This window comes from Rattus rattus, chromosome 7 (assembly GCF_011064425.1).
Source record: "Rattus rattus isolate New Zealand chromosome 7, Rrattus_CSIRO_v1, whole genome shotgun sequence".
Taxonomy (NCBI): domain Eukaryota; kingdom Metazoa; phylum Chordata; class Mammalia; order Rodentia; family Muridae; genus Rattus; species Rattus rattus.
Genome location: NC_046160.1, coordinates 9,848,220 through 9,856,965, shown reverse-complemented (window position 1 = coordinate 9,856,965; position 8,746 = coordinate 9,848,220). Strand labels below are relative to the sequence as shown.

Here is an 8,746-nt window from a genome sequence, read left to right as displayed (position 1 = left end):
TTTCCATGTTGTCTTAACGACCCACCGATCCCTACCCCCTTCCCCACTAGCCTGAAACCAACTCACTGACCACAGCCTTAGACTATACTAGAGTCAAGAAGAAAATCATGTTACCATGTACAGATACATAGCCATGTGTGTGCCTTCTAAAGAGGAAAGAAAAAAGGCCTATACATACCACTTAGATATAGGTAATGTGATCAGAAGAGAAGAAACTGGAATATATATATATATATATATATATATATATACATGGCTTGCATGTTTGGATAGAAATAGAATATAGCCTTTTTTATCATGATTTCAAAACATTCTTCCAAGTTTGACATTTCGACATGCAAATAAAATATATCGGTATCAAAGGAATCCAATCAAAGAAGCCCGTCCTGGATATGTAAACTTTATGATCTAAAACAAAGGACTGGGTTTCAAGGTTTTCTTCCTCAGGTTTATTACAAACGTTGCCTCTGTGTAATGAAACGGAACAGAGGAGATGGAGGTGCTCCAGGCTTTTAGGCCGTCTCCAACAGAGTGTCTCTCGTCTCTCGAGGCCAGGAACCCATGGCTTGAACAAGACAAGCATCTGTGAATAGAAGACTAAACAAAAATGCGGTGGCTCTGTGTAGTAATAAGGCTGAGACCCTACAGGACAGAGCCAGGTGAACTATGAGTGGCATTTTCTAGGGAAGCTTGTGGGAACCCAGTGTGAATAATGCCACCCAGTCTGCTGTATTTATTTATGCTTCCACCGAGACTTGCCTGTGACCGGAGCACTTTGGGGCATGGCGTCCATCATGGGCACAGTTTCAGGAAGTGAGTCAGCCTTGTGTGCTGGCAAGTCCTGAAACATTTAGCACAGACAGGTCAACACCAGTAACTATGCAGCTAGGAACTAGGGCTCCTGAGCTGGACAGCATTCTGGTCTTGAAACTTAAATCCAAGGTGACAAAATGTGGGCCAAAAGTGTGGGTCATTGTGGATGCTAAATAACTGACCAGGAAGTTAGAAAATGATGTACTGAAAATTTAGACCACTGCATGGGCCTCTGGAGTCGCTCCCATGGCTGGAATGACAGGGAGTCCATGCTGCCTTAACTCTCAACCGTCCAGATAAATGGGAGCTCATTAATGATGTTGGCATTTCTTTATTATGGGGCGGAGGAACAATTGAAATGTACTAAGTATTCATATCACTCGACAAATTCTCGCCCTAACTCATTAACAAAAATAAAACTATTACCAGCCTTTTCAGTAAAATGATTGCCATCTACACATATACACATAAGCTATTTAATTTGTGAATTCTTGATGAAATTATACCTCAAGAAACTCAGTGGGTAAAGAATAACCTAGTCCGTTTCCCCAGGCCGAAATCAATTTTCAGTCGTGGAAGAGATTTAAACTGCTCTTCCCAAACTTTTGGCGTGAAGGAGAGATTGCCACAAATATCCTAATCTTCTGAAAATTACCTTTCTTCATTAATATCATGCCATTCGAGAAGCTCTAAAAATTCAAATTTCTCAGTTAACCTTGTGTCGGAAAGAGAATCTTTCGAGCCATAGGTTCAGTCCCCAAAAACTAAAATTTGCAACTTTAGAATGGCAGAATTCTACAAATATCTCAGGACTGGCTAGGCTGCTTGCAAAAACTATCGGACAAAGATTCTATCCATGTTCAGCCATGAACAGCTGTTCTCCATTACGAAACTAAATAAAGCTATTGCTCTCAGTTAAAAGATTCAAGGTTGAATTCTGTAGCGCACATCTCAGTATGAAATGCAAGACCCTACATTGACATGTTGGGGCAAAGAAAAGGTGTCACCTTTCTGCTTTTAAAGTAAAGAAGTAACAAGGTCTGAAAGAAAAAAAAATAATAATTACGTGTTTCTGTTTTTTCAGATGTTACGTTTTTTGATTTCAAACTTAACATGCAATCTCCAATATCACGTGTGTTTGTGTAATAAGCTCTGATGCCATGGTCAAGTAAAAATGAAAGGACATTTGATTATATTTCTGGCAGTCGGTTTGTCTTCAACCTGGTCAAGTTCGTTCATTTGCAGGGCCTTCTTAAAATCTGTAAGACTCAGAACATGCAGCCTCTTGTGTGCTACAAATAACTGTATGTCATTTTCTTTTGTTTGATTTTTTTTTTAAAGACCCTGGTTTATGCGGTGCTGCGGATTGAAACCAGGGTTTCTTGCAGGCAAGGCAAGCAATCTACCAACTGAGCTCTGTCCCTAGCCCCTGTATCACTTTTAAAAAGGAAGAAAGAAAAGAAGAAAGGAAACTCATTGGAAACAAAACATCCTCCCTTAATGATAAAAACATAAAAACCCAGAATAAAAAAAAAAAGACTGTGTATCATTTGAGAGCATTCACACACGCACGCACACACACACACACACACACACACACACACACGAATTTATAGAGTGTGTAGATGCAGTTTTCAGCTGCCTGCAGTTCAACTGAGAATTTTTCTACTTTACAATGGTACAAAAGCAAGATGGTCTCGGGAGAAACTGTATTTAAAATGTTTCATTTTTGAGCTTCCTCTGGGCTGGCAAGATATAACACAGTCCTCTTACACAATTCTGAGCCACAGCTCGCAACCAATTGTGTGTTCACAAAGAAGAACAACCCACACTCCGCTGTAGCGAGCTAGGAGGTCCAGCAGGTTAGTGTAATGAACACATTTCTGGCTTACAATGGATTTATCAGAATGTAGTCCATTACGAGTATGGGGGGCATCTGTATATGTGATAGGCGTTCGATTAAAACAGAATCCTACTATGCACAGATTTCTCATAAAAGTGTTCTACAAGAACTAGTATTAATGGTAGCCCAGTATGATGACACATGCCTGAAATCCTAGCATAGGAAGATTGCAAGGAAGTTTGTGAGTTCAAGGCCAATGTGATCTACATAGTACATTTCAAACCAACCTACAACTTAACCCTGGGGAAGAAAGGAAGGAAGAAGGGAGGAAAGAGGGAAGGAGGGAGGGGAAGAAGAGGGAGGGGGAGAAGGAAACAATGAGACAATTATTAATGGTTACATGTTATTGTAATATAACTATCTTAGCTTACTTACTATTGTGGTGTATTGAAGGACTTTTTCCAGTTGGGGATTCGTGGCCTTGCTATCAGCTCTGGCCCCATCCTCTTCCGACCATACATGTCATTATCTATAGTACCATGCCTGATACCTGAGTTTCCACTTAGAGCTTCTAGTAAGTGCTGGGCTTGGCCTTGCGAATCCTCTGAAATTGGCTCACCTGTATGATCTCCTCTTGAGCCCGGCAGAGAGGGCAAGAGTTCTTTCTGTGGAGTGAAAGGTGAGAAAGGTCATTCACCTATGTAGGCCCCACTGTCCTACTACAGAAAGAAGACAATACCCCAGCTCTTCAACGCATGTTAGAAGAAGCACGTCCAAGGTTCAGACTGACAGCCAGGACAGCCAATCATCACACTGCTACGGCTTCCCCCTGATTGTCCCACCCCAGGCTCTCCGTCATTTGTACTTACAAATGTCTCCCTGTGTCACACATGTCTACGAGTCCATCTGGTCCCAGAAGAGATGGAGGGAGGTAGACTCCTTTGTTTAATGAGGAAGTTGTCATTCACAACCTCGGATAGCCCCAGTTTGACAGAGAGGTGGACCCCAGCATCAGGGAGCCTCTGGGTTGATGAAAGAAACCCAGTTTGCTGCTCTGATCAAAGACTCTTAGAGAACCTGCTGATGGCGTCAAGTGGGCAGGTCAGCATGTGAAAATAAGCAAGAGCTGGGAGACACGGAGACGTCCTACGGCTTCGTGCGGAGGCCAAGGCTGCAGGACAGCATTGCGGAGGAGCACAATAGGAAAACTTGACCTGTCAAAAGCTTATCAGAGCAAAACTCTGAATAACAAGAGAGAGAGAGAAAGAGAGAGAGAGAGAGAGAGAGAGAGAGCACTAAACAGCATATGAGTAAGCCGGTGTGGGTAGGGAAGATTGTCCAGCGGCAGACAGCCACTTAAGTTCACTTTCTTGCCCTTAAAGCCCCAGAGAATGTGACTTCCGATTGTGAGCCTTTGCCTTTAACGGCAAAGCCATCTTTCCAGCCTAGAATGTGTGACTTTTGAAAGGCATGAGCTCCTTCAAAGGAACGAAGCACGTCCAAGGAGTTAGTTCATCAGCAGAAGAATTTCAGGCCATTTCCAGAAAACTTAGAGCAGACCGAAGGGAATCCGATGACAAAGCAGAACAGGATCCTGGCTCTGGAACCTTCCTGAAAAGAGCTGCAGCCGCCCCACGGGCCAGACACTGAGGAGACGCTGAGGGAATTGAGACGCAGGGGATTAATTCAAATCTGCGCACAGAATGGTGAACGCACTAAATCCGTGGCAGAATGGGAAAGAGTAAGCAGAGGAGCGAGCAGGGCAGGGAGGGAGGGGAAATGTCACGACCCAGCATAAAAGGAACAACAACACAAAAGCCCAATATCCGTGCACTTCGTGCACTTCCAGAGCCACAGCAAGGTGGCCAGCGCATTCCAGGGGCACCAGTGAGCACAGAGCCCCTGTTGACCCTCGGTCCCTGGAGTCAGATGGTCCTGACTCCCCAGACACCGAAGAAAGCCTAAAACTTGAAAGAAGAACTAGATCCTCATCCATCACAGCCCGGGCGGATGGCAGAAGATGAGGTCTGAAGTTGATAAATCAAAGGAGACCGGTAGAAGCACACCATTTAGATTTGCTTTAGAACTAAAACGGGAACAGATAAAACAGGGCTCTCGGTAGCAGCGCAGGAGGCAGGGGAGGGGGGCAGACGGGAAGGACAGACAACTGTTGCTTCTCATTAGCCCTCTGGTGCTATTTGATTTGACAATTTTTTTTTTAACTTTTAAAACATTTTTCAAGGCAAGGCCCCCTTTTAAATGCTATTGCCGAAAGAAGAAAAAGAAAGGAAAGGAGTTATCATCATAATTTATCACTGTGTGATCTCAACTTTTTGTTCCTGGAGTTTGGGGGCGTTTTTTTTGTTTTTTGGGTTTTTTGTTTGGTTGGTTTTGGTTGGTTGTTTGGTTTTTTGTTTTTTTTTTGGAGCAAACCAGCACAGATGGAGATTCTCAGGAATACCCGGACTGTGTTGCAAGAGCCTTGTGTTACACAGAACGGTTACGGAGAAGGAGACAGATTAAATTAGCTCTGAATAACAGAGGTGTTTTCTGTTTGTTTGGCAATACGATGGCCAACAAAGAAGAAATTAAGGCAGGAAAGATCACATAGAAATCTTTCATGAGCACATTCTGTCATTGCAGATCATGTTGACTGGATTGAGACGAGCGTCCTGGAAAACAGGAACACCCACCTCTGGATGTGTCTCTGAAGGTGCTTCCTGTGGGGGTTAAGAGTACTTAAACTGCCCTGAGTGGGTGGTGGGGCTATCCTACAGGGCAGGGGCCTGGATGGAATAATGGAATAAGAATAAAAGAGGAGCAGATAGTTAGATAGTTCTCCTCTCTCTCTCTCTCTCTCTCTCTCTCTCTCTCTCTCTCAGTGTGTGTGTGTGTGTGTGTGTGTGTGTGTGTGTGTGTGTGCGCGCACACACACACACCATAAAGTGAGCTACTGTGCTCTTCTAGGCCCCATCACTCCTGCCTGATGGACTGAAGCATCTGAAACCATGAGCTAAAATGAATCTTTCCTCCTTAACCTGTTTCTCTTGGGTATTTGGTTCAGGCGATGAAACCGCACACCGTGTGCCAAGCGATGCTCTGGATGCTAGAGGGGAGACATCAGGCAGAACTCTGAGGTGCTAGCATGGAGCTGCCAGCATCCTAACCGGAAGAGGGATAGAGAGTGATGGAGAATTGGTGAGTATAGATCACCCAGGGCTCATCCACCTTTCGAGAGGTAACAATGACATTTAAACCAAAATCAGAAGGAAAAGGAAGTACCAATCTTGCAAAGATCCAAGTGGTAGGAGCGGCCTTCCAGTTCCAAATAAGAGGTGAGATGTTTTACTGTGGCTGCCTTTAAGACATGGCTAAGTTGGGAGAGTCCTTGGCTGGCACTCACAAAGCCCTGGGTTAAGTTCCCAGTACTACGTTAAAGAACAGGAGCTAGAGGATCGGATGTTCAAGATCACCCTCAGCTACATGGTGAGTTCAAGGCCAGCCTGTCTCAAAAAACAAAATGGACAGAAAACCCTTAGGACTGACTTTAGTGGGTAAAAGAGGGTGAGAAGACATAATGAAATGCAACAGAAGACAGAGCCCAGACCACTATGAGTTTGTAAACCCTCGTGGGGAATTTAGATGTCATTAGAAGCTTGACACAAACTTTGAACATGTAAGTTAGAGAGGGGTTTACCCTGACCTATGTTTTTCACACTTCCTGCTTGGAATGGCTTAAGGCTAGTTACCTCATATCAATTTAGTTATCAGGTAAATAGACTGAGGCAAGCTTGCAAAGATGGCCTCCTGCTATCCATGCTTGAGACATACCTGTCTGTTGTGACCCTGGGCTGGCCACAGGACTTGGTTTGGCTGGTGGGATAATAACAAGCATTGAGAGACTTTAAATCACTTGGGGCTTTCTCCTCTGCAACTACCACGTTATGAACAAACCCAGGCTAGCCCGCTGCATAATGAGAAGCACACAGACAAGTATTCTCCGCTGACACAGGGCCAACCAGCAGACGAGCGTGAGGCATCCCAAATCATTCCAATCTGCCTACCTTACCCACAGAACAGTAAGAAATGATATCTCGTTACTCTAACTCCATACATTTTAAAACAATTTTCATATTTATTTGCTTCTTTATTGTGTTTGTACATACACATATTTTCATACTACAGTATATATGTAGACGTCAGAGGATAACTCGGAGGAGTCGATTATCTCCTTCTGCCATGGAGGTCCTGGGAATTGAACTCAAGTCTTGAGGCTTGGCAGCAAACACTCTTACCTACTGAGCCCTCTCACTAGCCCTAAGTCAGCACATTTTTCAGATGGTGTGTTACGCAGCGAAAGCTAGCTGCTACAAGAACACAAATGAGTTAGTTTGCTTTGGATGTTTCTCGAGGACACCCTGGCTCCTTCTTGCCAATGGTAAATGTCCCTCTTTTCCTGTTTAGTAGCTCACATATCTGGTTCTTCTTCCTGAGTATTACTCACTAACCCTAGAAGGAGAAAAACGTGAGTTCCCCAGTCAAGATCAGAGCTGCTCTATCAAAAGTGGGTGCATGAACTCAAAATAGCATAAGATACGAAGACAGGGCATCTGAACTGCAAGTACTGGGTGGGGTGGACAAGAGTGTGACACCAGGGTGACACTGGGGAACCATCGCTATCAGCAAGTTGGCTCTGAACTCTGTCCTACCCAACGGCTCTTCTCTCTGCGCGGGATCCACTGCGCAACTGCCAGTCCGTGAGTCAGAAAAGTTTACAACTTCCTTCCTCAAAAGGCTCCAAAATAAACAGAGTAAACACCAGTCGGTCTCAGCTGGGTGCACGTTGGCCTGCCTGGAGGAGGGGAATGCCAGAGACAGCTTCTGGAGGCCGCTCGCTCACAGCCCTGCACTTCTAGGAAATAGACAATTACCAACAACATGGATTTTATTATCGTGACATCGCTAAGGTCTTTGCATAAAGCCTATATTTAAAAATATAAACATGTAAGTGAAAAAAAATGTCAGGGGAATAAATATTTGTCTTAAAAGAGACCATCTGTTTCAAATTTTTATTTAAAAAAAAAAACCAACATGTGTTTTATTTTAAATTTGTGTGTGTGCTGTTATCCTTGGGTTAAGTATTAGGTAAATAGACAGAAGCATTGAGAATCCATTTTCCAGTAAATTTTGGTTAGAAATCCTTGCACACGTGACACAGGAGATAATTTGGGGGCTAATTGGAGCTTTGTGGGAGGCCAGCTCCTTGCAGACCTCCCCCACACCCTGTAGCCTCTGTTTGGTGGGTGTTTCCTCAGAACGCATGTTTGTTTTGGATGAGAGGGCGTTTTACACCTCTGAGGACTCAGCCAACACAGCACATGGCAAACTGCTTCCAGCCCAGCCCAGATGTGTACCCAGATGTGAGGAAGCCAGTATGGCAGGACCTCAGGACTCAGTGGTAGGAGCCTCCTCCCGTGTAGCTCAAAGAGCAGTGGGTTTGGACGGAATGTAAATACTGTCTGTGGAGAGGGCTCAAGAAGAACCTCACAAAGGAGATGGCCATGAGCGGCTTTCCACGTGCAATTGGGTTAGAGTGAGCAAGGTCGCTCCAGAGGAGGTAAGAAGGAACCTAGGGGATCTGGAAGAGTGACATAAGTTCCATGAGAGTGGAGAACCGCACATGGTGATAGTGGTTGGAGAGGAATTTGGAGATGGGGCTAGGAATAGTAAACAACTTCCTTTTTTCTGTTCTTCCTTCCTAATAGAAACACACACAGACACACACGCACGTATGCACACACACAACACACACACGCATGCACATACATCATACACATATACATACATACACACACATACGTACATACATACATATATACACAGCACACACATATATATATATACCATACACATACATACCATAGATGCTACACACACACACATACACACACAAATGCACATGCACATGCACACACACACCATAAATAACACCACATACATACACACATACCATATATACACATACATACATACCATAAACACACACATACATACACACACGCATACACATACACTATACACACATACATA

The 8,746-nt window shown here is 44.1% G+C and overlaps 1 long non-coding RNA gene across 1 annotated transcript; it reads left to right on the top strand.

Annotated features, from left to right (window-relative positions):
* The first annotated feature begins 4,641 nt into the window (after window positions 1–4,641).
* On the top strand, window positions 4,642–7,708 carry LOC116905546. The gene is made up of 4 exons (XR_004388551.1): window positions 4,642–4,681; window positions 5,300–5,369; window positions 5,721–5,854; window positions 7,124–7,708. It is a non-coding gene; the product is annotated as an uncharacterized LOC116905546 (long non-coding RNA).
* The last annotated feature ends 1,038 nt before the right edge of the window (window positions 7,709–8,746 follow it).